This window comes from Salmo salar, chromosome 26, assembly GCF_965601325.2.
Source record: "Salmo salar chromosome 26, fSalSal1, whole genome shotgun sequence".
Lineage (NCBI taxonomy): Eukaryota > Metazoa > Chordata > Actinopteri > Salmoniformes > Salmonidae > Salmo > Salmo salar.
The window spans coordinates 15,548,282-15,576,206 of record NC_138316.1 but is presented as its reverse complement, the minus strand read 5'-3'; the positions used below and the strand labels follow the sequence as shown (position 1 = coordinate 15,576,206).

Genomic DNA, 27,925 nt, shown 5'->3' with positions numbered 1-27,925 from the left:
GTTTACGACACCAAACTGCAATCAGGTCAAGACCCTGGTGAGGACGAAGAGCACGCAGATGAGCTACCCTGAGACGGTTTCTGACAGTGTGTTGAAATTATTTGGTTGTGCAAACCCAGTTTCATCAGCTGTCCGGGTGGCTGGTCTCAGACGATCCCGCAGGTGAAGAAGATGGATGTGAAGGTCCTGGGCCGGCGTAGATACATGTGGTCTGCGGTTGTGCGGCCTGTTGGACGTACTGCCAAATTCTCTAAAACGACGTTGGAGGCGGTTTATGGTAGAGAAATGAACATTACATTCTCTGGCAACAGCTCTGGTGGACATTCCTGCAGAGAGCATGCCAAATTAACGAGTCCTCAAAACGTGCACATTTTAGAGCGGCCTTTTATTGTCCCCAGCACAAGATGCACCTGTGTAATGATCATGCTGTTTAATCAGCTTCTTGATATGCCACACCTGTCAAGTGGATGGATTATCATGGCAAAGGAGAAATGCTCACTAACAGGGATGTAACCAAATTTATGCACAAAATCTGAGAGACATTTTTGTGCGTATGGAACACTTCTGAGATATTTTATTTCAGCTCATGAAACATGGGACCAACACTTTACATGTTGCGTTTATATTTTTGTTCAGTATAGTATATGAAATGTCACCATTCTGCTAAGGGGGAATGCTCATGTTATCCGTTCTTGACCCATGATGATGGTGTCAAACAACGAATGATGTAGTCACTGTCTCTCACAGTAGCCCGTGGGAGGAGAGATGAAAAGAGAGGAGGATGATGGAAAAGAGAGGAGGAGGAGGGTGGAGGATTTCCAGCTGTGGGAGACTTCTCTATCTAGACTCCTTCCTCTCTGCCTCTAGGCTCTCATCACACCTGTGTACCCACAGCTGCACACACCTACCTACACACACCTACACACACCTACACACACACACACACACACACACACACACACACACACACACACACACACACACACACACACGATATGTCAACCTTACAAGGTAGCTGAATATTAAGCAAGGCTGCAATCAATAAACCAAACACCAAAAACGGCATGTCCATACATCACCCATTTTATTACATTAAAATAAACTTCATTGCCAATTCAAGGGCATCCATCTGGATTGTAATTATGAACAATTTAACAATGCCCTGTATTCCCTTCTTCTTCTTCTGTGTATAATGTCAAGGATCTCTTGCTGCTCTTATCATTTTCAAGGATTCTTAATGTACTTGTGTGTTGGCATAATTATTCATGTCCTGATCCCCAGTCATGCTAATGATGGCAGCACTCAGTCTTTAAAGAAGGCACCGCAGCCTTATCGTATTAAATCACTTCTCTGTCATAGCAGCCAAACTAAATATATCTCCACAGCAGTTGAATCACGTGTAAGACAGCACTGAGCTCAGTGCCTCCAGGCCCAGCAGTGAACAGTCCGACGGTAACTCAGAGCTGAGTGGGGTCAGTGGTGTAGTTAGTGGGGTCCTCAGTGAGGTCTCTTCATTCTTCCCCAGACCACTGTCTGGTGAGTCAGTCACTTGGAGCTCATCTCGATGGTTCACTGTAGTATGAGGAGGGTCTCTGCTCCTGTTGGAGGAGAGGTGTCATGGAGGAGGTGGGCCGTGAAAGGAGGTGCAGGCTTCTCTACTAGTTAGCTGGGGAAGAAGTGCTTGACTCGGTCCTTCTTGTTGACCTTCCCCATCTGGTTCCTGGGCATCTCCTCCACAAGGACCAGGCCATGTGCTCTCAAAACACAACACATGACAATTAACACACAGGACTGAAACACCCTATAAAGGCACGCGCATATTAACTCTTCTACTGCTTAACACACACACAGGCACACACAGGCACAAAGCCACGAGACACTACTTGAGCGTACACACAATAACAATTACAGTGGAACAAAGGCTGAGCCCCTGGTGTCAGTTTGAGAGATAAGAGAACGTCCTTCATACGCACTAGAGCGTCTCTCTCCCTCGGTAATATCCCCCAGACTGCTTCAAGACATTTCCTATTTGGTTAATACAAAACAACACAATCAGCATGAAGTAAAAACAAATAGTCAAGGCAAAAACACAAGGCTGAGCTAATTAAATGTCTGCCATTTTGAATGCATGGTTGTTATGTGGAGTCGTGAAGCCTGCAGCGTTTTTTATTATCTAATGGCTGTGTTGTGGCGATAGACAGAGAATAGTAAATCAACAAATCATATTGTAGCATAGCGTACTTCTGTCCCTCGTAGCAGATGGGTCTGTCTCTCTCTCTCTCTGCATTGCTCTCTATACATGTGGCTGCATGACTGTGTCAGACAACTATGTGTGTGTGTGTGTGTGTGTGTGTGTGTGTGTGTGTGTGTGTGTGTGTGTGTGTGTGTGTGTGTGTGTGTGTGTATGTCTAATGGGGCTTGTTCACACACCCATCTCTCGGAGGCTCTGCCTGTTGTGTGTGTATGTATGTATGTATGTATGTATGTATGTATGTATGTATGTATGTATGTATGTATGTATGTATGTATGTATGTATGTATGTATGTATGTATGTATGGGTATGTATGTGTGTATGTATGTATGTATGTATGTGTGTGTTAGTGTTTGTATGCACTAGCTAGTGAGGAACACAGCGCTTGACACAGATACAGGGTGACAGCTGAAGCCGGGGCACTGAGGAGTGAGCATCCATGCACTTGTTTTCCCCCCCTCCTCCTCTGCCTCCCTTTCTGTTCATCCTCTCCATCTCCTTCACCCTGGCTGGCCCTGCCTTGGCCCCGTGCTTGCCTGTCCGCAGGCAGCACCTGTGGGTGGGGGGTGACAGGGTCATTGGCAGACAGGCAGCGCTGCTAATCCACCATGCAGGACCAGCAGGGCACAGCAGTAGGGCCTGCACACCCCCACACCATATGGAGCCCACAGCACACACACACACATACGCACACGCACACACAGGGTGGGCAGAGAGTGATAGAGAGAAAGACAAAGACAGATGGAGGGAGAGAGACTGAGAGGGAGACAGAAATATAGAATACAGACAGCGAGTAAGAGAGAGGGGGGGGGCACAAGGAGGGAGAGAGAGAAGGGGAGAGACATGGCCTGAGCAATTCCATAGAAATGGACATGTGTCTTCTGCCATTGTTGGGGGGCAAATAAAACCACAGTGACATTTAGAGAAAAAAAGAAGCCAAGACCAAAACACCAAAACAGCAACGGCTTGCCTGCCTGACAGACCTCCATCATCATCCCTCATTTCCTCATCCTCCCTCTCTCTCTATCCTCTCCTCAGCTCCCTTCATCAGTCCACATCTGCCCTTGGCCCCTTCAGTTAAATGAGAGTGGCCTCTCTCTATCTCCAGTAGTTAGGTTGCTATTGATTTTGAGGCTTCAGCAGCAGTTACTATAAACAAGTCTGGATGACTCCCCGGGGGACTGAACAGTGAAGTCTTCCTCAAATTCAATAAATGCGGTGGACAAAATTCTATTTTCAAAAACACACAATATAAGGTTTTCGCATGTTCCCAAATAGTAAAGCCACTGAACCATGAACACCAACTGGTTGATGGAATGGAGTAGCATGACAAAGCATAGCTAGCTAGCAGACATACCAACAAATCTAATATACATTAGATCTATGATTTATAAGCACCTTTATGGAGTGGTTTTGAAATAAATACCTCAACATTTATTGGGAGTTTTAATGTTTATATATATATTTTTTTTACTAATGCTGCTTCCTGGCACTATACAGTGGGGGGAAAAAGTATTTGATCCCCTGCTGATTTTGTTTGCCCACTGACAAAGAAAGGATCAGTCTATAATTTTAATGGTAGGTTTATTTGAACAGTGAGAGACAAAAAAATCCTGAAAAACGCATGTAAAAAATGTAATAAAATAATTTGCATTTTAATGAGGGAAATAAGTATTTGACCCCCCAATCAGAAAGATTTCTGGCTCCCAGGTGTCTTTTATACAGGTAACGAGCTGAGATTAGGAACACACTCTTAAAGGGAGTGCTCCTAACCGCAGCTTGTTACCTGTAAAAAAGACACCTGTCCACAGAAGCAATCAATCAATCAGATTCCAAACTCTCCATCATGGCCAAGACCAAAGAGCTCTCCAAGGATGTCAGGGACAAGATTGTAGACCTACACAAGGCTGGAATGGGCTACAAGACCAGCGCCAAGCAGCTTGGTGAGAAGGTGACAACATTTAGTGCGATTATTCGCAAATGGAAGAAACACAAAAGAACTGTCAATATCCCTCGGCCTGGGGCTCCATGCAAGATCTCACCTCGTGGAATTGCAATGATCATGAGAACAGTGAAGAATCAGCCCAGAACTACACGGGAGGATCTTGTCAATGATCTCAAGGCAGCTGGGACCATAGTCACCAAGAAAACAATTGGTAACACACTACGCCGTGAAGGACTGAAATCTTGCAGCGCCCGCAAGGTCCCCCTGCTCAAGAATACATATACATGCCCATCTGAAGTTTGCCAATGAACATCTGAATGACTCAGAGGACAACTGGGTGAAAGTGTTGTGGTCAGATGAGACCAAAATGGAGCTCTTTGGCATCAACTCAACTCGCCGTGTTTGGAGGAGGAGGAATGCTGCCTATGACCCCAAGAACACCATCTCCACCGTCAAACATGGAGGTGGAAACATTATGCTTTGGGGGTGTTTTTCTGCTAAGGGGACAGGACAACTTCACCGCATCAAAGGGATGATGGACGGGGCCATGTACCGTCAAATCTTGGGTGAGAACCTCCTTCCCTCAGCCAGGGCATTGAAAATGGGTCGTGGATGGGTATTCCAGCATGACAATGACCCAAAACACACGGCCAAGGCAACAAAGGAGTGGGTCCTGGAGTGTCCTAGCCAGTCTCCAGACCTTAATCCCATAGAAAATCTGTGGAGGGAGCTGAAAGTTCGAGTTGCCAAACGTCAGCCTCGAAACCTTAATGACTTGGAGAAGATCTGCAAAGAGGAGTGGGACAAAATCCCTCCTGAGATGTGTGCAAACCTGGTGGCCAACTACAAGAAACGTCTGACTCTGTGATTGCCAACAAGGGTTTTGCCACCAAGTACTAAGTCATGTTTTGCAGAGGGGTCAAATACTTATTTACATTTACATTTTAGTCATTTAGCAGACTTACAGTAGTGAATGCATACATTTCATTTCATGCATTCCCCCCCCCTCATTAAAATGCAAATCATTTTATAACATTTTTGACATGCGTTTTTCTGGATTTTTTTGTTGTTATTCTGTCTCTCACTGTTCAAATAAACCTACTATTAAAATTATTGACTGCTCATTTCTTTGTAAGTGGGCAAACGTACAAAATCAGCAGGGGATCAAATACTTTTTTCCCCCACTGTATAACTAGTGTGACAATAATGTCCTTTGTGTTGCCTCTTACCTGCCCCAGGTCTTCAGCTCTGACAGGGTCATGCTCCATCCCCTCTTCAGCTGCACCACCGCTGTCACCTTCTGTTCCCAGGTGGCGTCCCGAGCGCCAATCACAGCCACATCTGAGAGGTCAGGGGTCAACACACATGGACAACACCCTGAAATAAGATACACCCTGAAAGCTACTGTAATATGTCAACGAGTAAAATTATGGATGTTGTTTAAACCCAACCAATATAAAAATGGTGCTAATCTAATGGTGCCAGCCATGGAGTCTTTAGGCCAAGCACCAGTGTATGTCCCTGCAGTGGAAAAGCACCATGAAGGAGCCAATGGAGGGGGAGTTTACCTGTGGTATCAGGGTGGGCTAGCAGGTGTTGCTCCACCTCCAGAGCACTGATCGTATAGCCTCCACTCTTTATGATGTCCACAGAGGTGCGGCCCATGATCCAGGACACTCCATCCTTATAGACTGCTGTGTCCCCTGCAGGACACCATACAAACAAGGGATACTGGGCTTAGATAGGAGAAACACAGAAAAACAAGCCCACGCTAAATAAAAATTGCTTAACAGTCCTCATTTATCAAAGGCATGCACATCTACCATGTACGGAAAAACGCACACACTCCATCATTCAACCCCTACTCCCACCAGGTTGTCACATGACTTGGCATATTGTGTGTAATATAGGCTTGTGTGTGGAGGAGGGAGAGAGGGTGGGTGGCATAATAAAGCAGGCCTGCTCAGTGTGTTTGAGACTCACAGTACCACAACACAGGCCTGCTTGATTAGTGTGTCAGAGAGTCAGAGGAACCCCAGTAAACATGGCCAGCACAGTCCACAGACCACAGCAGAACAGCTGAGACTGAGAGCTCCATCAATCAGCAGGTGAATGGCAATATCCTGGACGCTACACACAGGCATGAAAACACACACACACCCAGGCTGCTGATGCATTCAACCTGCTTTGCCTCTATCTCTTGGGCAAATAGCTGAGAGAGAAGAGAGGGAAGAGAGGGAAGAGAGGGAAGAGAGAGAGAGAGAGAGAGAGAGAAAGAGAGAGAGAGAGAGAGAGCAGCTCAGCTGGAGTTCCCCTTAATTACCTCCCCCATGCCCACCACTGATTAGCAGCACAACGCCAAGACTCAGGTGTGCTGAGCTGTCTCAGTGGCACTGTAAGAACAACAGCCTATATAATATATAAAAACACAAACAACCGTGGACCATATCTGGGAGCTGGCTGACATCCAGGCCACCTGACACCTCATCACTAGGTAACACCTTCTCTCAGTGGAAACACCACACCTACCAGCCAGGGCTCAGAGAGAGGCTGAGGAGAGGAACACTGACTGACTGGCATACTGTGACCTCAGACAGAAGAGCCATGCTAGACACCTACTGGTGTTACCCCAGGGGAGTACTGGAGGTGTGTGTGTGTGTGTGTGTGTGTGTGTGTGTGTGTGTGTGTGTGTGTGTGTGTGTGTGTGTGTGTGTGTGTGTGTGTGTGTGTGTGTGTGTGTGTGTGTGTGTGTGTGTGTGTGGGGGGGCTGGTTATTGAGTGTGATAAGGTGCTGGTTATTGAGTGTGAGGGCTCAGCTGGGGCTGGGGGATGATGAGGAGGGGAAGTGGGTCATTGTGGTGGATGAGTGTGGGACTGAGAGAGGTAGAGAGGGCGAGGGGGAGGTGTGGAGAGAAGGCGAGAGTCCTGGTGGATCATTAGAGTCCCCAGCTGAGGCAGGGAAAGGGAAATGAAGGCTGTGTGAGAGGTGTGGGGGTTTATTTTGGGATGAATTGGGCAGTGTGAGCAGCGTGAGAGGTTTGGGGATGTATTGGGCAGCGTGAGAGGTGTGGGGATGTATTGGGCAGTGTGAGCAGCGTGAGAGGTGTGGGGATGTATTGGGCAGCGTGAGAGGTGTGGGGATGTATTGGGATATGTGAGAGGTGTGGGGGTTTATTTTGGGATGTATTGGGCAGCGTGAGCAGCATGAGAGGTGTGGGGATATATTGGGCAGCGTGAGCAGTGTGAGAGGTGTGGGAATGTATTGGGCTGTGTGAGAGGTGTGGGGATGTATTGGGCTGTGTGAGAGGTGTGGGGATGTATTGGGCAGCGTGAGAGGTGTGGGGATGTATTGGGCAGCGTGAGAGGTGTGGGGATGTATTGGGCTGTGTGAGAGGTGTGGGGATGTATTGGGCTGTGTGAGAGGTGTGGGGATGTATTGGGCAGCGTGAGAGGTGTGGGGATGTATTGGGCAGCGTGAGAGGTGTGGGGATGTATTGGGCAGCGTGAGAGGTGTGGGGATGTATTGGGCAGCGTGAGAGGTGTGGGGATGTATTGGGCAGTGTGAGAGGTGTGGGGATATATTGGGCAGCGTGAGCAGCGTGAGAGGTGTGGGGATGTATTGGGCAGCGTGAGCAGCGTGAGAGGTGTGGGGATGAATTGGGCAGCGTGAGCAGCGTGAGAGGTGTGGGTATGTATTAGGCAGCGTGAGCAGCGTGAGAGGTGTGGGGATATATTGGGCAGCGTGAAGGTGTGGGGATGTATTGGGCAACGTGAGAGGTGTGGGGATGTATTGGGCAGCGTGAGAGGTGTGGGGATGTATTGGACAGCGTGAGCAGCGTGAGAGGTGTGGGGATGTATTGGGCAGCGTGAGAGGTGTGGGGATGTATTGAGCAGCGTGAGAGGTGTGGGGATGTATTGGGCAGCGTGAGAGGTGTGGGGATTTATTGGGCAGCGTGAGCAGCGTGAGAGGTGTGGGGATGTATTGGGCAGCGTGAGAGGTGTGGGGATGTATTGGGCAGCGTGAGCAGCGTGAGAGGTGTGGGGATGTATTGGGCAGCGTGAGAGGTGTGGGGATGTATTGGGCAGCGTGAGAGGTGTGGGGATGTATTGGGCAGAGTGAGAGGTGTGGGGATGTATTGGGCAGCGAGAGCAGTGTGAGAGGTGTGGGGATGTATTGGGCAGCGTGAGAGGTGTGGGGATGTATTGGGCTGTGTGAGAGGTGTGGGGATGTATTGGGCAGCGTGATAGGTGTGGGGATGTATTGGGCAGCGTGAGAGGTGTGGGGATGTATTGGGCAGCGTGAGAGGTGTGGGGATGTATAGGGCCGTGTGAGAGGTGTGGGGATGTATTGGGCAGCGTGAGAGGTGTGGGGATGTATTGGGCAGCTTGAGATGTGTGGGGATGTATTGGGCAGAGTGAGATGTGTGGGGATGTATTGGGCAGCGTGAGAGGTGTGGGGATGTATTAGGCAGCGTGAGAGGTGTGGGGATGTATTGGGCTGTGTGAGAGGTGTGGGGATGTATTGGGCAGCGTGAGCAGCGTGAGAGGTGTGGGGATATGTTGGGCAGCGTGAGAGGTGTGGGTATGTATTGGGCTGTGTGAGAGGTGTTGGGATGTATTGGGCAGCGTGAGAGGTGTGGGGATGTATTGGGCAGCGTGAGAGGTGTGGGGATGTATTGGGCAGCGTGAGCAGCGTGAGAGGTGTGGGGATGTATTGGGCAGCGTGAGCAGCGTGAGAGGTGTGGGGATATATTGGGCAGCGTGAAGGTGTGGGGATGTATTGGGCAGCGTGAGAGGTGTGGGGATGCATTGGGCAGCGTGAGATGTGTGGGGATGTATTGGGTAGCGTGAGAGGTGTGGGGATGTATTGGCCAGCGTGAGAGGTGTGGGGATGTATTGGGCAGCGTGAGCAGCGTGAGAGGTGTGGGGATGTATTGGGAAGCGTGAGAGGTGTGGGGATGTATTGGGCAGCGTGAGAGGTGTGGGGATGTATTGTGCAGAGTGAGAGGTGTGGAGATGTATTGGGCAACGTGAGAGGTGTGGGGATGTAGTGGGCAGCGAGAGAGGTGTGGGGATGTAGTGGGCAGCGTGAGAGGTGTGGGGATGTAGTGGGCAGCGTGAGAGGTGTGGGGATGTATTGGGCAACGTGAAGGTGTGGGGATGTATTGGGCAGCGTGAGAGGTGTGGGGATGAATTGGGCAGCGTGAGATGTGTGGGGATGTATTGGGCAGCGTGAGAGGTGTGGGGATGTATTGGGCAGTGTGAGAGGTGTGGGGATGTATTGGGCAGCGTGAGAGGTATGGGGATGTATTGGGCAGCGTGAGAGGTGTGGGGATGTATTGGGCTGTGTGAGAGGTGTGGGGATGTATTGGGCTGTGTGAGAGGTGTGGGGATGTATTGGGCAGCGTGAGAGGTGTGGGGATGTATTGGGCAGCGTGAGAGGTGTGGGGATGTATTGGGCAGCGTGAGAGGTGTGGGGATGTATTGGGCAGAGTGAGAGGTGTGGGGATGTATTGGGCAGTGTGAGAGGTGTGGGGATATATTGGGCAGCGTGAGCAGCGTGAGAGGTGTGGGGATGTATTGGGCAGCGTGACAGGTGTGGGGATGTATTGGGCAGCGTGAGAGGTGTGGGGATGTATTGGGCAGAGAGAGAGGTGTGGGGATGTATTGGGCAGAGTGAGAGGTGTGGGATGTATTAGGCTGTGTGAGAGGTGTGGGGATGTATTGAGCAGAGTGAGAGGTGTGGGGATGTATTGGGCAGCGAGAGCAGTGTGAGAGGTGTGGGGATGTATTGGGCAGCGTGAGAGGTGTGGGGATTTATTGGGCAGCGTGAGCAGCGTGAGAGGTGTGGGGATGTATTGGGCAGCATGAGAGGTGTGGGGATGTATTGGGCAGCGTGAGAGGTGTGGGGATGTATTGGGCAGCGTGAGCAGCGTGAGAGGTGTGGGGATGTATTGGGCAGCGTGAGAGGTGTGGGGATGTATTGGGCAGCGTGAGAGGTGTGGGGATGTATTGGGCAGAGTGAGAGGTGTGGGGATGTATTGGGCAGCGAGAGCAGTGTGAGAGGTGTGGGGATGTATTGGGCAGCGTGAGAGGTGTGGGGATGTATTGGGCTGTGTGAGAGGTGTGGGGATGTATTGGGCAGCGTGATAGGTGTGGGGATGTATTGGGCAGCGTGAGAGGTGTGGGGATGTATTGGGCAGCGTGAGAGGTGTGGGGATGTATAGGGCCGTGTGAGAGGTGTGGGGATGTATTGGGCAGCGTGAGAGGTGTGGGGATGTATTGGGCTGTGTGAGAGGTGTGGGGATGTATTGGGCAGCGTGAGAGGTGTGGGGATGTATTGGGCAGCTTGAGATGTGTGGGGATGTATTGGGCAGAGTGAGATGTGTGGGGATGTATTGGGCAGCGTGAGAGGTGTGGGGATGTATTAGGCAGCGTGAGAGGTGTGGGGATGTATTGGGCTGTGTGAGAGGTGTGGGGATGTATTGGGCAGCGTGAGCAGCGTGAGAGGTGTGGGGATATGTTGGGCAGCGTGAGAGGTGTGGGTATGTATTGGGCTGTGTGAGAGGTGTTGGGATGTATTGGGCAGCGTGAGAGGTGTGGGGATGTATTGGGCAGCGTGAGAGGTGTGGGGATGTATTGGGCAGCGTGAGCAGCGTGAGAGGTGTGGGGATGTATTGGGCAGCGTGAAGGTGTGGGGATGTATTGGGCAGCGTGAGAGGTGTGGGGATGCATTGGGCAGCGTGAGATGTGTGGGGATGTATTGGGTAGCGTGAGAGGTGTGGGGATGTATTGGCCAGCGTGAGAGGTGTGGGGATGTATTGGGCAGCGTGAGCAGCGTGAGAGGTGTGGGGATGTATTGGGAAGCGTGAGAGGTGTGGGGATGTATTGGGCAGCGTGAGAGGTGTGGGGATGTATTGTGCAGAGTGAGAGGTGTGGAGATGTATTGGGCAACGTGAGAGGTGTGGGGATGTAGTGGGCAGCGAGAGAGGTGTGGGGATGTAGTGGGCAGCGTGAGAGGTGTGGGGATGTAGTGGGCAGCGTGAGAGGTGTGGGGATGTATTGGGCAACGTGAAGGTGTGGGGATGTATTGGGCAGCGTGAGAGGTGTGGGGATGAATTGGGCAGCGTGAGATGTGTGGGGATGTATTGGGCAGCGTGAGAGGTGTGGGGATGTATTGGGCAGTGTGAGAGGTGTGGGGATGTATTGGGCAGCGTGAGAGGTATGGGGATGTATTGGGCAGCGTGAGAGGTGTGGGGATGTATTGGACTGTGTGAGAGGTGTGGGGATGTATTGGGCTGTGTGAGAGGTGTGGGGATGTATTGGGCAGCGTGAGAGGTGTGGGGATGTATTGGGCAGCTTGAGATGTGTGGGGATGTATTGGGCAGAGTGAGATGTGTGGGGATGTATTGGGCAGCGTGAGAGGTGTGGGGATGTATTAGGCAGCGTGAGAGGTGTGGGGATGTATTGGGCTGTGTGAGAGGTGTGGGGATGTATTGGGCAGCGTGAGCAGCGTGAGAGGTGTGGGGATATGTTGGGCAGCGTGAGAGGTGTGGGTATGTATTGGGCTGTGTGAGAGGTGTTGGGATGTATTGGGCAGCGTGAGAGGTGTGGGGATGTATTGGGCAGCGTGAGAGGTGTGGGGATGTATTGGGCAGCGTGAGCAGCGTGAGAGGTGTGGGGATGTATTGGGCAGCGTGAAGGTGTGGGGATGTATTGGGCAGCGTGAGAGGTGTGGGGATGCATTGGGCAGCGTGAGATGTGTGGGGATGTATTGGGTAGCGTGAGAGGTGTGGGGATGTATTGGCCAGCGTGAGAGGTGTGGGGATGTATTGGGCAGCGTGAGCAGCGTGAGAGGTGTGGGGATGTATTGGGAAGCGTGAGAGGTGTGGGGATGTATTGGGCAGCGTGAGAGGTGTGGGGATGTATTGTGCAGAGTGAGAGGTGTGGAGATGTATTGGGCAACGTGAGAGGTGTGGGGATGTAGTGGGCAGCGAGAGAGGTGTGGGGATGTAGTGGGCAGCGTGAGAGGTGTGGGGATGTAGTGGGCAGCGTGAGAGGTGTGGGGATGTATTGGGCAACGTGAAGGTGTGGGGATGTATTGGGCAGCGTGAGAGGTGTGGGGATGAATTGGGCAGCGTGAGATGTGTGGGGATGTATTGGGCAGCGTGAGAGGTGTGGGGATGTATTGGGCAGTGTGAGAGGTGTGGGGATGTATTGGGCAGCGTGAGAGGTATGGGGATGTATTGGGCAGCGTGAGAGGTGTGGGGATGTATTGGACTGTGTGAGAGGTGTGGGGATGTATTGGGCTGTGTGAGAGGTGTGGGGATGTATTGGGCAGCGTGAGAGGTGTGGGGATGTATTGGGCAGCTTGAGATGTGTGGGGATGTATTGGGCAGAGTGAGATGTGTGGGGATGTATTGGGCAGCGTGAGAGGTGTGGGGATGTATTAGGCAGCGTGAGAGGTGTGGGGATGTATTGGGCTGTGTGAGAGGTGTGGGGATGTATTGGGCAGCGTGAGCAGCGTGAGAGGTGTGGGGATATGTTGGGCAGCGTGAGAGGTGTGGGTATGTATTGGGCTGTGTGAGAGGTGTTGGGATGTATTGGGCAGCGTGAGAGGTGTGGGGATGTATTGGGCAGCGTGAGAGGTGTGGGGATGTATTGGGCAGCGTGAGCAGCGTGAGAGGTGTGGGGATGTATTGGGCAGCGTGAAGGTGTGGGGATGTATTGGGCAGCGTGAGAGGTGTGGGGATGCATTGGGCAGCGTGAGATGTGTGGGGATGTATTGGGTAGCGTGAGAGGTGTGGGGATGTATTGGCCAGCGTGAGAGGTGTGGGGATGTATTGGGCAGCGTGAGCAGCGTGAGAGGTGTGGGGATGTATTGGGAAGCGTGAGAGGTGTGGGGATGTATTGGGCAGCGTGAGAGGTGTGGGGATGTATTGTGCAGAGTGAGAGGTGTGGAGATGTATTGGGCAACGTGAGAGGTGTGGGGATGTAGTGGGCAGCGAGAGAGGTGTGGGGATGTAGTGGGCAGCGTGAGAGGTGTGGGGATGTAGTGGGCAGCGTGAGAGGTGTGGGGATGTATTGGGCAACGTGAAGGTGTGGGGATGTATTGGGCAGCGTGAGAGGTGTGGGGATGAATTGGGCAGCGTGAGATGTGTGGGGATGTATTGGGCAGCGTGAGAGGTGTGGGGATGTATTGGGCAGTGTGAGAGGTGTGGGGATGTATTGGGCAGCGTGAGAGGTATGGGGATGTATTGGGCAGCGTGAGAGGTGTGGGGATGTATTGGGCTGTGTGAGAGGTGTGGGGATGTATTGGGCTGTGTGAGAGGTGTGGGGATGTATTGGGCAGCGTGAGAGGTGTGGGGATGTATTGGGCAGCGTGAGAGGTGTGGGGATGTATTGGGCAGAGTGAGAGGTGTGGGGATGTATTGGGCAGTGTGAGAGGTGTGGGGATATATTGGGCAGCGTGAGCAGCGTGAGAGGTGTGGGGATGTATTGGGCAGCGTGACAGGTGTGGGGATGTATTGGGCAGCGTGAGAGGTGTGGGGATGTATTGGGCAGAGAGAGAGGTGTGGGGATGTATTGGGCAGAGTGAGAGGTGTGGGATGTATTAGGCTGTGTGAGAGGTGTGGGGATGTATTGAGCAGAGTGAGAGGTGTGGGGATGTATTGGGCAGCGAGAGCAGTGTGAGAGGTGTGGGGATGTATTGGGCAGCGTGAGAGGTGTGGGGATGTATTGGGCTGTGTGAGAGGTGTGGGGATGTATTGGGCAGCGTGAGAGGTGTGGGGATGTATTGGGCAGCGTGAGAGGTGTGGGGATGTATTGGGCAGCGTGAGCAGCGTGAGAGGTGTGGGGATGTATTGGGCAGCGTGAAGGTGTGGGGATGTATTGGGCAGCGTGAGAGGTGTGGGGATGCATTGGGCAGCGTGAGATGTGTGGGGATGTATTGGGTAGCGTGAGAGGTGTGGGGATGTATTGGCCAGCGTGAGAGGTGTGGGGATGTATTGGGCAGCGTGAGCAGCGTGAGAGGTGTGGGGATGTATTGGGAAGCGTGAGAGGTGTGGGGATGTATTGGGCAGCGTGAGAGGTGTGGGGATGTATTGTGCAGAGTGAGAGGTGTGGAGATGTATTGGGCAACGTGAGAGGTGTGGGGATGTAGTGGGCAGCGAGAGAGGTGTGGGGATGTAGTGGGCAGCGTGAGAGGTGTGGGGATGTAGTGGGCAGCGTGAGAGGTGTGGGGATGTATTGGGCAACGTGAAGGTGTGGGGATGTATTGGGCAGCGTGAGAGGTGTGGGGATGAATTGGGCAGCGTGAGATGTGTGGGGATGTATTGGGCAGCGTGAGAGGTGTGGGGATGTATTGGGCAGCGTGAGAGGTGTGGGGATGTATTGGGCAGCGTGAGAGGTGTGGGGATGTATTGGGCAGCGTGAGAGGTGTGGGGATGTATTGGGCAGCGTGAGAGGTGTGGGGATGTATTGGGCAGCGTGAGAGGTGTGGGGATGTATTGGGCAGTGTGAGAGGTGTGGGGATGTATTGGGCAGCGTGAGAGGTGTGGGGATGTATTGGGCAGCGTGAGAGGTGTGGGGATGTATTGGGCAGCGTGAGAGGTGTGGGGATGTATTGGGCAGCGTGAGCAGCGTGAGAGGTGTGGGGATGTATTGGGCAGCGTGACAGGTGTGGGGATGTATTGGGCAGCGTGAGAGGTGTGGGGATGTATTGGGCAGAGATGAGAGGTGTGGGGATGTATTGGGCAGAGTGAGAGGTGTGGGATGTATTAGGCTGTGTGAGAGCGTGTGGGGGATATATTGGGCAGCGTGAGAGGTGTGGGGATGTATTGGGCCGGAGCAGTGTGAGAGGTGTGGGGATGTATTGGGCAGCGTGAGAGGTGTGGGGATGTATTGGGCCGTGTGAGAGGTGTGGGGATGTATTGGGCAGCGTGAGAGGTGTGGGGATGTATTGGGCTGTGTGAGAGGTGTGGGGATGTATTGGGCAGCGTGAGAGGTGTGGGGATGTATTGGGCAGCGTGAGAGGTGTGGGGATGTATTGGGCAGCGTGAGAGGTGTGGGGATGTATTGGGCAGCGTGAGCAGCGTGAGAGGTGTGGGGATGTATTGGGCAGCGTGAGAGGTGTGGGGATGTATTGGGCAGCGTGAGAGGTGTGGGGATGTATTGGGCAGCGTGAGCAGCGTGAGAGGTGTGGGGATGTCTTGGGCAGCGTGAGAGGTGTGGTGATGTATTGGGCAGAGTGAGAGGTGTGGGGATGTATTGGGCAGCGTGAGAGGTGTGGGGATGTATTGGGCTGTGTGAGAGGTGTGGGGATGTATTGGGCAGCGTGAGAGGTGTGGGGATGTATTGGGCAGCTTGAGATGTGTGAGGATGTATTGGGCAGAGTGAGATGTGTGGGGATGTATTGGGCAGCGTGAGAGGTGTGGGGATGTATTGGGCAGCGTGAGAGGTGTGGGGATGTATTAGGCAGCGTGAGAGGTGTGGGGAGGCATTGGGCTGTGTGAGAGGTGTGGGGATGTATTGGGCAGCGTGAGCAGCGTGAGAGGTGTGGGGATATGTTGGGCAGCGTGAGAGGTGTGGGTATGTATTGGGCTGTGTGAGAGGTGTTGGGATGTATTGGGCAGCGTGAGAGGTGTGGGGATGTATTGGGCAGCGTGAGAGGTGTGGGGATGTATTGGGCAGCGTGAGCAGCGTGAGAGGTGTGGGGATGTATTGGGCAGCGTGAGCAGCGTGAGAGGTGTGGGGATATATTGGGCAGCGTGAAGGTGTGGGGATGTATTGGGCAGCGTGAGAGGTGTGGGGATGCATTGGGCAGCGTGAGATGTGTGGGGATGTATTGGGTCGTGTGAGAGGTGTGGGGATGTATTGGCCAGCGTGAGAGGTGTGGAGATGTATTGGGCAACGTGAGAGGTGTGGGGATGTAGTGGGCAGCGAGAGAGGTGTGGGGATGTAGTGGGCAGCGTGAGAGGTGTGGGGATGTAGTGGGCAGCGTGAGAGGTGTGGGGATGTATTGGGCAACGTGAAGGTGTGGGGATGTATTGGGCAGCGTGAGAGGTGTGGGGATGAATTGGGCAGCGTGAGATGTGTGGGGATGTATTGGGCAGCGTGAGAGGTGTGGGGATGTATTGGGCAGCGTGAGCAGCGTGAGAGGTATGGGGATGTATTGGGCAGCGTGAGAGGTGTGGGGATGTATTGGGCTGCGTGAGAGGTGTGGGGATGTATTGGGCAGCGTGAGAGGTGTGGGGATGTATTGGGCAGCGTGAGAGGTGTGGGGATGTATTGGGCAGCGTGAGAGGTGTGGGGATGTATTGGGCAGCGTGAGAGGTGTGGGGATGTATTGGGCAGCGTGAGAGGTGTGGGGATGTATTGGGCAGCGTGAGAGGTGTGGGGATGTATTGGGCAGTGTGAGAGGTGTGGGGATATATTGGGCAGCGTGAGCAGCGTGAGAGGTGTGGGGATGTATTGGGCAGCGTGAGAGGTGTGGGGATGTATTCGGCAGCGTGAGAGGTGGGTGGATTTTTTGGGCAGTGTGAGAGGTGTGGGGATGTATAGGGCAGCGTGAGAGGTGTGGGGATGTATTGGGCTGCGTGAGAGGTGTGGGGATGTATTGGGCAGCGTGAGAGGTGTGGGGATGTATTGGGCTGCGTGAGAGGTGTGGGGATGTATTGGGCAGCGTGAGAGGTGTGGGGATGTATTGGGCAGCGTGAGAGGTGTGGGGATGTATTGGGCAGCGTGAGAGGTGTGGGGATGTATTGGGCAGCGTGAGAGGTGTGGGGATGTATTGGGCAGCGTGAGAGGTGTGGGGATGTATTGGGCAGCGTGAGAGGTGTGGGGATGTATTGGGCAGTGTGAGAGGTGTGGGGATATATTGGGCAGCGTGAGCAGCGTGAGAGGTGTGGGGATGTATTGGGCAGCGTGAGAGGTGTGGGGATGTATTCGGCAGCGTGAGAGGTGGGTGGATTTTTTGGGCAGTGTGAGAGGTGTGGGGATGTATAGGGCAGCGTGAGAGGTGTGGGGATGTATTGGGCAGCGAGAGAGGTGTGGGGATGTATTAGGCAGAGTGAGAGGTGTGGGGATGTATTGGGCAGCGTGAGCAGCGTGAGAGGTGTGGGGATGTTTTGGGCAGCGTGAGCAGCGTGAGAGGAGTGGGGATGTATTGGGCAGAGTGAGAGGTGTGGGGATGTATTGGGGTGTGTGAGCAGCGTGAGAGGTGTGGGGATATATTGGGCAGCGTGAGAGGTGTGGGGATGTATTGGGCAGTGTGAGAGGTGTGGTGATGTATTGGGCAGCGTGAGAGGTGTGGGGATGTATTGGGCCGTGTGAGAGGTGTGGGGATGTATTGGGCAGCGTGAGAGGTGTGGGGATGTATTGGGCTGTGTGAGAGGTGTGGGGATGTATTGGGCAGCGTGAGAGGTGTGGGGATATATTGGGCAGCGTGAGAGGTGTGGGGATGTATTGGGCTGTGTGAGAGGTGTGGGGATGTATTGGGCAGCGTGAGAGGTGTGGGGATGTATTGGGCAGCGTGAGAGGTGTGGGGATGTATTGGGCCGTGTGAGAGGTGTGGGGATGTATTGGGCAGCAAGAGCAGTGTGAGAGGTGTGGGGATGTATTGGGCAGCGTGAGCAGCGTGAGCGGTGTGGGGATGTATTGGGCAGAGTGAGAGGTGTGGAGATGTATTGGGTAGCGTGAGAGGTGTGGGGATGTATTGGGCAGCGTGAGCAGCGTGAGAGGTGTGGGGATGTATTGGGCAGCGTGAGCAGTGTGAGAGGAGTGGGGATGTATTGGGCTGTGTGAGCAGCGTGAGAGGTGTGGGGATATATTGGGCAGCGTGAGAGGTGTGGGGATGTATTGGGCAGCGTGAGAGGTGTGGGGATGTATTGGGCAGCGTGAGAAGTGTGGGGATGTATTGGGCCGTGTGAGAGGTGTGGGGATGTATTGGGCAGCGTGAGAGGTGTGGGGATGTATTGGGCTGTGTGAGAGGTGTGGGGATGTATTGGGCTGTGTGAGAGGTATGGGGATGTATTGGGCAGCGTGAGCAGCGTGAGAGGTGTGGGGATATATTGGTCAGCGTGAGGGGTGTGGGGATGTATTGGGCTGTGTGAGAGGTGTTGGGATGTATTGGGCAGCGTGAGAGGTGTGGGGAAGTATTGGGCAGCGTGAGAGGTGTGGGGATGTATTGGGCCGTGTGAGAGGTGTGGGGATGTATTGGGCAGCAAGAGCAGTGTGAGAGGTGTGGGGATGTATTGGGCAGCGTGAGCAGCGTGAGCGGTGTGGGGATGTATTGGGCAGAGTGAGAGGTGTGGAGATGTATTGGGTAGCGTGAGAGGTGTGGGGATGTATTGGGCAGCGTGAGCAGCGTGAGAGGTGTGGGGTTGTATTGGGCAGCGTGAGCAGTGTGAGAGGTGTGGGGATGTATTGGGCTGTGTGAGCAGCGTGAGAGGTGTGGGGATATATTGGGCAGCGTGAGAGGTGTGGGGATGTATTGGGCAGCGTAAGAGGTGTGGGGATGTATTGGGCAGCGTGAGAGGTGTGGGGATGTATTGGGCAGCGTGAGAGGTGTGGGGATGTATTGGGAAGCGTGAGAGGTGTGGGGATGTATTGGGCTGTGTGAGAGGTGTGGGGATGTATTGGGCAGCGTGAGCAGCGTGAGAGGTGTGGGGATGTATTGGGCAGCGTGAGAGGTGTGGGGATGTATTGAGCAGCGTGAGATGTGTGGGGATGTATTGGGCAGCGTGAGAGGTGTGGGGATGTATTGAGCAGCGTGAGAGGTGTGGGGATGTATTGGGAAGCGTGAGAGGTGTGGGGATGTATTGGGCAGCGTGAGAGGTGTGGGGATGTATTGGGTAGAGTGAGAGGTGTGAGAGGTGTGGGGATATATTGGGCAGCGTGAAGGTGTGGGGATGTATTGGGCAGCGTGAGAGGTGTGGGGATGAATTGGGCAGCGTGAGATGTGTGGGGATGTATTGGGCTGTGTGAGCAGCGTGAGAGGTGTGGGGATGTATTGGGCAGCGTGAGAGGTGTGGGGATGTATTGGGCAGCGTGTGAGGTGTGGGGATGTATTGTGCAGAGTGAGAGGTGTGGAGATGTATTGGGCAGCGTGAGAGGTGTGGGGATGTATTGGGCAGCGTGAAGGTGTGGGGATGTATTGGGCAGCGTGAGAGGTGTGGGGATGAATTGGGCAGCGTGAGATGTGTGGGGATGTAGTGGGCAGCGTGAGAGGTGTGGGGATGTATTGGGCAGCGTGAAGGTGTGGGGATGTATTGGGCAGCGTGAGAGGTGTGGAGATGTATTGGGCAGCGTGAAGGTGTGGGGATGTATTGGGCAGCGTGAGATGTGTGGGGATGTATTGGGCTGTGTGAGAGGTGTGGGGATGTATTGGGCAGTGTGAGATGTGTGGGGATGTATTGGGCTGTGTGAGAGGTGTGGGGATATATTGGGCAGCGTGAGCGGCGTGAGAGGTGTGGGGATGTATTGGGCAGCGTGAGAGGTGTGGGGATGTATTGGGCAGAGTGAGAGGTGTGGGGATGTATTGGGCAGCGTGAGAGGTGTGGGGATGTATTGGGCAGCGTGAGCAGCGTGAGAGGTGTGGGGATGTATTGGGCAGCGTGAGAGGTGTGGGGATGTATTGAGCAGCGTGAGAGGTGTGGGGATGTATTGAGCAGCGTGAGAGGTGTGGGGATGTATTGGGCAGCGTGAGAGGTGTGGGGATGTATTGAGCAGCGTGAGAGGTGTGGGGATGTATTGGGCAGCGTGAGCAGCGTGAGAGGTGTGGGGATGTATTGGGAAGCGTGAGAGGTGTGGGGATGTATTGGGCAGCGTGAGAGGTGTGGGGATGTATTGGGCAGAGTGAGAGGTGTGAGAGGTGTGGGGATATATTGGGCAGCGTGAGATGTGTGGGGATGTATTGGGCAGCGTGAGAGATGTGGGGATGTATTGGGAAGCGTGAGAGGTGTGGGGATGTATTGGGCTGTGTGAGAGGTGTGGGGATGTATTGGGCAGCGTGAGAGGTGTGGGGATGTATTGGGCTGTGTGAGAGGTGTGGGGATGTATTGGGCAGCGTGAGAGGTGTGGGGATGTATTGGGCAGCGTGAGCAGCGTGAGAGGTGTGGGGATGTATTGGGCAGCGTGAGCAGCGTGAGAGGTGTGGGGATGTATTGGGCAGAGTGAGAGGTATGGAGATGTATTGGGTAGCGTGAGAGGTGTGGGGATGTATTGGGCAGCGTGAGCAGCGTGAGAGGTGTGGGGATGTATTGGGCAGCGTGAGCAGTGTGAGAGGTATGGGGATGTATTGGGCAGCGTGAGAGGTGTGGGGATATATTGGGCAGCGTGAGAGGTGTGGGGATGTATTGGGCAGAGTGAGAGGTGTGGGGATGTATTGGGCCGTGTGAGAGGTGTGGGGATGTATTGGGCTGTGTGAGAGGTGTGGGGATGTATTGGGCAGCGTGAGAGGTGTGGGGATGTATTGGGCAGCGTGAGAGGTGTGGTGATGTATTGGGCAGCGTGAGAGGTGTGGGGATGTATTGGGCAGCGTGAGAGGTGTGGGGATGTATTGGGAAGCGTGAGAGGTGTGGGGATGTATTGGGCTGTGTGAGAGGTGTGGGGATGTATTGGGCAGCGTGAGAGGTGTGGGGATGTATTGGGCTGTGTGAGAGGTGTGGGGATGTATTGGGCAGCGTGAGCAGCGTGAGAGGTGTGGGGATGTATTGGGCAGCGTGAGAGGTGTGGGGATGTATTGAGCAGCGTGAGAGGTGTGGGGATGTATTGAGCAGCGTGAGAGGTGTGGGGATGTATTGGGCAGCGTGAGAGGTGTGGGGATGTATTGAGCAGCGTGAGAGGTGTGGGGATGTATTGAGCAGCGTGAGAGGTGTGGGGATGTATTGGGCAGCGTGAGCAGCGTGAGAGGTGTGGGGATGTATTGGGCAGCGAGAGAGGTGTGGGGATGTATTAGGCAGAGTGAGAGGTGTGGGGATGTATTGGGCAGCGTGAGCAGCGTGAGAGGTGTGGGGATGTTTTGGGCAGCGTGAGCAGCGTGAGAGGAGTGGGGATGTATTGGGCAGAGTGAGAGGTGTGGGGATGTATTGGGGTGTGTGAGCAGCGTGAGAGGTGTGGGGATATATTGGGCAGCGTGAGAGGTGTGGGGATGTATTGGGCAGTGTGAGAGGTGTGGTGATGTATTGGGCAGCGTGAGAGGTGTGGGGATGTATTGGGCCGTGTGAGAGGTGTGGGGATGTATTGGGCAGCGTGAGAGGTGTGGGGATGTATTGGGCTGTGTGAGAGGTGTGGGGATGTATTGGGCAGCGTGAGAGGTGTGGGGATATATTGGGCAGCGTGAGAGGTGTGGGGATGTATTGGGCTGTGTGAGAGGTGTGGGGATGTATTGGGCAGCGTGAGAGGTGTGGGGATGTATTGGGCAGCGTGAGAGGTGTGGGGATGTATTGGGCCGTGTGAGAGGTGTGGGGATGTATTGGGCAGCAAGAGCAGTGTGAGAGGTGTGGGGATGTATTGGGCAGCGTGAGCAGCGTGAGCGGTGTGGGGATGTATTGGGCAGAGTGAGAGGTGTGGAGATGTATTGGGTAGCGTGAGAGGTGTGGGGATGTATTGGGCAGCGTGAGCAGCGTGAGAGGTGTGGGGATGTATTGGGCAGCGTGAGCAGTGTGAGAGGAGTGGGGATGTATTGGGCTGTGTGAGCAGCGTGAGAGGTGTGGGGATATATTGGGCAGCGTGAGAGGTGTGGGGATGTATTGGGCAGCGTGAGAGGTGTGGGGATGTATTGGGCAGCGTGAGAAGTGTGGGGATGTATTGGGCCGTGTGAGAGGTGTGGGGATGTATTGGGCAGCGTGAGAGGTGTGGGGATGTATTGGGCTGTGTGAGAGGTGTGGGGATGTATTGGGCTGTGTGAGAGGTATGGGGATGTATTGGGCAGCGTGAGCAGCGTGAGAGGTGTGGGGATATATTGGTCAGCGTGAGGGGTGTGGGGATGTATTGGGCTGTGTGAGAGGTGTTGGGATGTATTGGGCAGCGTGAGAGGTGTGGGGAAGTATTGGGCAGCGTGAGAGGTGTGGGGATGTATTGGGCCGTGTGAGAGGTGTGGGGATGTATTGGGCAGCAAGAGCAGTGTGAGAGGTGTGGGGATGTATTGGGCAGCGTGAGCAGCGTGAGCGGTGTGGGGATGTATTGGGCAGAGTGAGAGGTGTGGAGATGTATTGGGTAGCGTGAGAGGTGTGGGGATGTATTGGGCAGCGTGAGCAGCGTGAGAGGTGTGGGGATGTATTGGGCAGCGTGAGCAGTGTGAGAGGTGTGGGGATGTATTGGGCTGTGTGAGCAGCGTGAGAGGTGTGGGGATATATTGGGCAGCGTGAGAGGTGTGGGGATGTATTGGGCAGCGTGAGAGGTGTGGGGATGTATTGGGCAGCGTGAGAGGTGTGGGGATGTATTGGGAAGCGTGAGAGGTGTGGGGATGTATTGGGCTGTGTGAGAGGTGTGGGGATGTATTGGGCAGCGTGAGCAGCGTGAGAGGTGTGGGGATGTATTGGGCAGCGTGAGAGGTGTGGGGATGTATTGAGCAGCGTGAGAGGATGTATTGAGCAGCGTGAGATGTGTGGGGTAGTATTGGGCAGCGTGAGAGGTGTGGGGATGTATTGAGCAGCGTGAGAGGTGTGGGGATGTATTGGGCAGCGTGAGCAGCGTGAGAGGTGTGGGGATGTATTGGGAAGCGTGAGAGGTGTGGGGATGTATTGGGCAGCGTGAGAGGTGTGGGGATGTATTGGGCAGAGTGAGAGGTGTGAGAGGTGTGGGGATATATTGGGCAGCGTGAAGGTGTGGGGATGTATTGGGCAGCGTGAGAGGTGTGGGGATGAATTGGGCAGCGTGAGATGTGTGGGGATGTATTGGGCTGTGTGAGAGGTGTGGAGATGTATTGGGCAGCGTGAGAGGTGTGGGGATGTATTGGGCAGCGTGTGAGGTGTGGGGATGTATTGTGCAGAGTGAGAGGTGTGGAGATGTATTGGGCAGCGTGAGAGGTGTGGGGATGTATTGGGCAGCGTGAAGGTGTGGGGATGTATTGGGCAGCGTGAGAGGTGTGGGGATGAATTGGGCAGCGTGAGATGTGTGGGTATGTAGTGGGCAGCGTGAGAGGTGTGGGGATGTATTGGGCAGCGTGAAGGTGTGGGGATGTATTGGGCAGCGTGAGAGGTGTGGAGATGTATTGGGCAGCGTGAAGGTGTGGGGATGTATTGGGCAGCGTGAGATGTGTGGGGATGTATTGGGCTGTGTGAGAGGTGTGGGGATGTATTGTGCAGTGTGAGATGTGTGGGGATGTATTGGGCTGTGTGAGAGGTGTGGGGATATATTGGGCAGCGTGAGAGGTGTGGGGATGTATTGGGAAGCGTGAGAGGTGTGGGGATGTATTGGGCTGTGTGAGAGGTGTGGGGATGTATTGGGCAGCGTGAGAGGTGTGGGGATGTATTGGGCTGTGTGAGAGGTGTGGGGATGTATTGGGCAGCGTGAGCAGCGTGAGAGGTGTGGGGATGTATTGGGCAGCGTGAGAGGTGTGGGGATGTATTGAGCAGCGTGAGAGGTGTGGGGATGTATTGAGCAGCGTGAGAGGTGTGGGGATGTATTGGGCAGCGTGAGAGGTGTGGGGATGTATTGAGCAGCGTGAGAGGTGTGGGGATGTATTGAGCAGCGTGAGAGGTGTGGGGATGTATTGGGCAGCGTGAGCAGCGTGAGAGGTGTGGGGATGTATTGGGAAGCGTGAGAGGTGTGGGGATGTATTGGGCAGCGTGAGAGGTGTGGGGATGTATTGGGCAGAGTGAGAGGTGTGAGAGGTGTGGGGATATATTGGGCAGCGTGAAGGTGTGGGGATGTATTGGGCAGCGTGAGAGGTGTGGGGATGAATTGGGCAGCGTGAGATGTGTGGGGATGTATTGGGCTGTGTGAGCAGCGTGAGAGGTGTGGGGATGTATTGAGCAGCGTGAGAGGTGTGGGGATGTATTGGGCAGCGTGAGAGGTGTGGGGATGTATTGAGCAGCGTGAGAGGTGTGGGGATGTATTGAGCAGCGTGAGAGGTGTGGGGATGTATTGGGCAGCGTGAGAGGATTGGGGATGTATTGAGCAGCGTGAGAGGTGTGGGGATGTATTGGGCAGCGTGAGTAGCGTGAGAGGTGTGGGGATGTATTGGGAAGCGTGAGAGGTGTGGGGATGTATTGGGCAGCGTGTGAGGTGTGGGGATGTATTGTGCAGAGTGAGAGGTGTGGAGATGTATTGGGCAGCGTGAAGGTGTGGGGATGTATTGGGCAGCGTGAGAGGTGTGGGGATGAATTGGGCAGCGTGAGATGTGTGGGGATGTAGTGGGCAGCGTGAGAGGTGTGGGGATGTATTGGGCAGCGTGAAGGTGTGGGGATGTATTGTGCAGCGTGAGAGGTGTGGGGATGTATTGGGCATCGTGAAGGTGTGGGGATGTATTGGGCAGCGTGAGATGTGTGGGGATGTATTGGGCTGTGTGAGAGGTGTGGGGATGTATTGGGCAGTGTGAGATGTGTGGGGATGTATTGGGCTGTGTGAGAGGTGTGGGGATATATTGGGCAGCGTGAGCAGCGTGAGAGGTGTGGGGATGTATTGGGCAGCGTGAGAGGTGTGGGGATGTATTGGGCAGCGTGAGAGGTGTGGGGATGTATTGGGCAGAGTGAGAGGTGTGGGGATGTATTGGGCAGCGTGAGAGGTGTGGGGATGTATTGGGCAGCGAGAGAGGTGTGGAGATGTATTGGGCAGTGTGAGAGGTGTGGGGATGTATTGGGCAGCGTGAGCAGCGTGAGAGGTGTGGGGATGTATTGGGCAGCGTGAGCAGCGTGAGAGGTGTGGGGATGTATTGGGCAGAGTGAGAGGTGTGGAGATGTATTGGGTAGCGTGAGAGGTGTGGGGATGTATTGGGCAGCGTGAGCAGCGTGAGAGGTGTGGGGATGTATTGGGCAGCGTGAGCAGTGTGAGAGGTATGGGGATGTATTGGGCAGCGTGAGAGGTGTGGGGATATATTGGGCAGCGTGAGAGGTGTGGTGATGTATTGGGCAGAGTGAGAGGTGTGGGGATGTATTGGGCCGTGTGAGAGGTGTGGGGATGTATTGGGCCGTGTGAGAGGTGTGGGGATGTATTGGGCTGTGTGAGAGGTGTGGGGATGTATTGGGCTGTGTGAGAGGTGTGGGGATGTATTGGGCCGTGTGAGAGGTGTGGGGATGTATTGGGCAGCGTGAGAGGTGTGGGGATGTATTGGGCAGCGTGAGAGGTGTGGGGATGTATTGGGCAGCGTGAGCAGCGTGAGAGGTGTGGGGATGTATTGGGCAGCGTGAGCAGTGTGAGAGGTGTGGGGATGTATTGGGCAGCGTGAGAGGTGTGGGGATGTATTGGGCAGCGTGAGAGGTGTGGGGATGTATTGGGCTGTGTGAGCAGCGTGAGAGGTGTGGGGATGTATTGGGCAGCGTGAGCAGCGTGAGAGGTGTGGGGATGTATTGGGCAGCGTGAGAGTGGTGTGGATGGATTGGGCTGTGTGAGCAGCGTGAGAGGTGTGGGGATGTATTGGGCAGCGTGAGAGTGGTGGGGATGGATTGGGCTGTGTGAGCAGCGTGAGAGGTGTGGGGATGTATTGGGCAGCGTGAGAGTGGTGGGGATGGATTGGGCTGTGTGAGAGTGGTGGGGATGGATTGGGCTGTGTGAGAGGTGTGGGGTTGTATTAGGATTTGTGAGGGGGTTAAGCAGGTGTTGAAGAACGGGCCCTGGCCCAGGGCTGGTGGGTGGTGACTGGTGGAGGACAAGTGGAAGGTGCAGCAGGTGACAGATCCACAAGGTCATTCAGCTTCTCTCTCTCTCTCTGTCTCTCTCTGACTGCCTTCATTAGAGATCCAGCATCAGAAGAGAACTACGACATGACCTTCTATTCAGTCTCACTTCTACCAGACGATATAGTCACCTCTACCTTCTATGACTCAGATCATATCAGTGTACATTATCATATGCATAGTACACACTTGCCATCGTATATGGTATCAAGGTAAGGAAATACTAGATAAAGACTTGAGCATAAATCAAAACCAGTTTAGTTACAGTCTCTCATCTCCTCTCTATCATTCGCGCACTTAATCATCTCAACCTCCCAAAATACATTCATCTTTCCTCTTAACTCTTCTCTACATCCCTCTATCCATCCTGCCTCTTTCAGCACGCTCCTCTTTCAGTACTGCGACTCCTCCATCCCCTCCTCTCTATCTCCCCTTTCTTGCTCTCTCTCTCCCCCCTCCCCTCTCCTTTCTACAGTGTCTCTTCCTCTCCCATTGCCTCCCTCCCTCCCTCTCTCTCTCTCCTCCTCTCTCTCTCTCTCTCTCCTCCCTGCCTCCGCCGAGCACAGCATCAATAGAGGGCCCATCTGTTCCCATACATCACGCACTTCATTTCAGTTTATTAGCCGGGATAAATCATAAATATTTCATTATACATCACGGGCGGCTGTCGCAGGGACGCCGCAATTTATCACCGCTGCCCTCTCTCCCGGCTCCGCGCCGGAGCAATAAGCTTTCCAGTCTATTAAACAAGATTGATACAGTGTGTAAATTTAGATATTGGGAATTTCTTCACAGACCACTGCTCTGCACTGATAGGCCGGGGCAACGGGGGAGGAGAGGAACTGGATGGGTGTTAACATCAGTAATAGTGTATTTACAGTTTCCCCTTCCTTCCCTTCGGTTTTAAGGAAGAAAACCCCAAAAGCCAGGAATAATTTAGTCACAGGCGTGTAGCCCCGTTCTCATGTAAATAGAAAGTAGAATGAGAACATGTTTTACATGACTACAGATGCCTGGAATGCCATGGGGTTGGAGGGGAATATATGCATAGCTTTTCACTTCACCCCTCTTTACTGCTCAATGATGTCTGAGGGGAAAGCGGTCTACACTCACAGCAGACAGACATATTACTAACATACAGTACAGTCAAACACACTTCAGCTGACTTTGAGACACTTGGTACTCACTTGACGATGGCTGTTGTGACCTTCCGTCTTTGAGGAAGGGGAAAATAAGGAGAGAGAAACAGCGCTTGTTTGGAATGAGGGACCACTGGGAATAGTGATTGGAGAAGAAACCGATAAAAATGGAGAGGGGGGGCTTTTGGAAGTGTGTTACCAGGACACACTGAAGAATACTTGTGATTTGGCATCCCAGTCTCAGTACTGTTGTGGAGGACAAGCGGAGGAGGAGGGAGATATGGACGAGTGGCTTTCTTAATTAAAACGATAAGAAGCCTAATTGCGCTGGGCTTTCATCTCCTTCGTAGGCATGGGGGGGGGGGGGGGGGAGCGATGGATGGAACGGAAGAAATGAAAAACAGTGGAATAGAATAGAAGATGGAGTGCAGAGAAAGTTCCTGGTCTGCAGTAGCATGTCTCCACTCCTCTCAGCACCTTCCCAGTGTCTGTCTCCCCCTGCCTGCCACCATGATCTCAAACCTGGCTGGAAGTCTGAGAGGGAAAAGGGCAAGGAAGTGACAGTCAGTACTGCCTAAATCCAGAAAAAACACAGAGGAACAAACATCCACCCATACTTGTCTTTGGGTGCTCTGGTAAGGTTACACCGTAGGAGGTTTTGGTGTGTGTGTGGGGGGGCTCTAGAAAGGGCAGAGTGAGACAAATGACAAAGGCCACGCTCAACGTCACACGCACTTCTGTCAACTCCAGGCG

General features: G+C 53.7%; 1 pseudogene across 1 annotated transcript in view; it reads right to left on the bottom strand.

Moving 5' to 3' along the window:
* Positions 1-1,067: 1,067 nt before the first annotated feature.
* Positions 1,068-27,925, bottom strand: part of LOC106587161 (malonate--CoA ligase ACSF3, mitochondrial-like) — a 54,129-nt pseudogene continuing 27,271 nt past the window's right edge. Inside the window, exons 6-8 of the transcript XR_014382891.1 lie at positions 5,766-5,900; positions 5,427-5,538; positions 1,068-1,756 (exon numbers count right to left, since the gene is read on the bottom strand). The product of XR_014382891.1 is annotated as a malonate--CoA ligase ACSF3, mitochondrial-like (transcript). The remainder of the gene's footprint in view (positions 1,757-5,426; positions 5,539-5,765; positions 5,901-27,925) is intronic.